Raw genomic sequence first — 2,384 nt, 5'->3', positions numbered from 1 at the left:
ACCGAAGGCTTTATGGTCCTAGACAACACACTGTCACCGAGTTGTTTCCATCTCATTCTCTTGGCTGAAGGAAGCAGAGTTTAAGTGGTGGGTAAAACGGGCAGTGCCTTTTGTCGTGAAAAGCTGCAAAGTCATAGTGAAAGAAAAAAAGGTACAAGGAAACTATTCGGTTGGGTCATTAATGTAATCAGTCCTTTACCATTTGAATGCTAAATTAAGTTTTCACCGCCATTGTTTTAGGTGAGTTAGACACTTTTCAGTAAGGTTACTGAGAATAAACTGGACTCTGTACACAAATATTCCACATCCAAGACACTCCTCTAGGTGAAATAGGATGATAAAGAGAAAAAAAAAGGTGAAGATCTCTGTGGAATAAAATAGATTAACTGACACTTTTTAATATTTAAATGATAATGTGATCGGCCTTATAAGTAACATTGACATGGATAATAGAAAAGCAACTTTAAATTATAATTATTAGGTTGGTTATTTCAATAATCAGTTTGTTACTCTGGTTCAATTTCAAAAGACTAAATATGGAGGGGTGGCTATGACTTAGATCTCTTAAAATTATTTATCACTCAGTTTTTCTTGTTAAATGACGGTTATTTTGCTTTGTTATTCTGATGCATCAGACCAATGTCGAAGAAACAGGGATGATCGTTATAGATATTTATTTCTCAGCTATAAGACCAGGACACTCTTTCTGAACAGATTAAAGAATCATGACAAATGTATATAGTTTAGAAGTGGGCTCGTGGGCTTATTATATTAATTGAATCTTACACAATTATTGGAGAGGCTGGGGAAGAAAAGATTAAAAGCAGAACTTGGGAAGTCAGAGGAGTTATAAAATAGTCATATTGAAAAGCCACCGATGTAGAGCACCAGAGTGGAACTGCATAAAGGTTGCTGGTTGAGAAGTCAGTAGGCAGTTGTCAGGCTAACTCCGCTGTCTGTCTGTACCTGAAGTTCTGGCTCTGGGTTGGCTGTCACAGCTGGTCAGCAGGGCGAGTCGGGAATCAGAAACAGGCACGCTGTGGGCGAGAGCGAGAACAAGCAGGAAGGAGCCTGCTGGCACCTCTGCATCTGCCACGTCAGATTTCAACAGACAGTCCCTGTTTCACCTCCTAATTGTGAATGTTATGCAAATCCTCTTTTAACCAGCTTCAGCCTGGAATCTTACCGGGGAGGGCATTTGGAAAACAGTTCCAGACAAACCAGCTCCACGCAAACGCTGTTGGAAAAATGGTGCCAATAGACTAGTTCAATGCAGGGCCGTCGCAAACCTTCACAGTGTCTATGAGGCGCAATAAAATAAGGTGTTCCTGGATTGTCAGGTTGGTTTAGCCAGAATCCCTCCTGGCCTCTGCGGTTTCCTCTTGGTCATTTTCCATCCACTGGCCCTGCTTCTTGCTTAAAACCTCACTTGTCCATGTTGTGCTCAGAATTGAGCCTAGTTATATATTGAGGTGTTTTCCCCCTATTGCAGGAGGTCATGAGTAAAATATATTTTTAACCTCTTTTAACCCTTTAACAGTTCATGAGTAAAATATGTTTTCTTTAATAGTTCACGAAACTATTCTGTATGATATAGTAACGGTAGATAGACAACATTATGTATCCCATAAAAAAGAGTGAACCTTAATGTAAAAGATGGACTTCAGTTAACAATTATGTATTGATATCGATTCATGAGTTGTAATAAATGTATTACATTAGTGCAAGTTGATAACTTGCATTAATGTAATACATTTATTACAATAGGAAATATGTATGGGGTGGGGAGGAATATATACAGTAAGTCTCTGTTCTCTGTAAATTTAAAACTATTCTGTAACATGGTGGTTTCATTGGCTTACCTGGGAAGGGCTGGTGAAGGAGCCAGTGGCGGTTTTGACCTATAGCTATACAGAGGATATTTATGCACCTGACATGCAGATGCTGCGTAAGCAGTTGGAGCTGGATTTCGCAAGAGGGTGCTTCGTTGGAGCTGGATACGCAAGGGTTATTTAGAGCAAAGGCAATAAATAAAATCTCAAAGTGTGATGTTATAGAGGGAACTAAATGAAAAACAGGATTAATCCCCAAGCCAGCCCAAATTTGGAAATTGGGGAAATTAGTAGAAGCGGGAAAATTATTTGCTTTTATAGATAATCTTGACCTGAGAAATAAGAGGAAAATAAGGATGGGATATCAGAATGTAGGACTGCTTACGTGAGACTTGGACCCCAGATATTCTTTTAGTTGAAACAGGAAAACCCGTATTACCCTCTGCAGCCCGGAAAAGCCCCACTAATGCACCTGTCGAGAGTGAACCTATAATACGTGCCTGATGTACTCGAAAGTCAATCTGAACCCTCCTTGTTTTCCGAAAATTCAAC

This window comes from Pteropus medius, unplaced genomic scaffold (genome assembly GCF_902729225.1).
Source record: "Pteropus medius unplaced genomic scaffold, Ma_sr-lr_union100, whole genome shotgun sequence".
In the NCBI taxonomy this organism is placed as follows: domain Eukaryota; kingdom Metazoa; phylum Chordata; class Mammalia; order Chiroptera; family Pteropodidae; genus Pteropus; species Pteropus medius.
The sequence above is the reverse complement of the archived record's forward strand: the minus strand, read 5'-3'. Positions refer to the sequence as shown.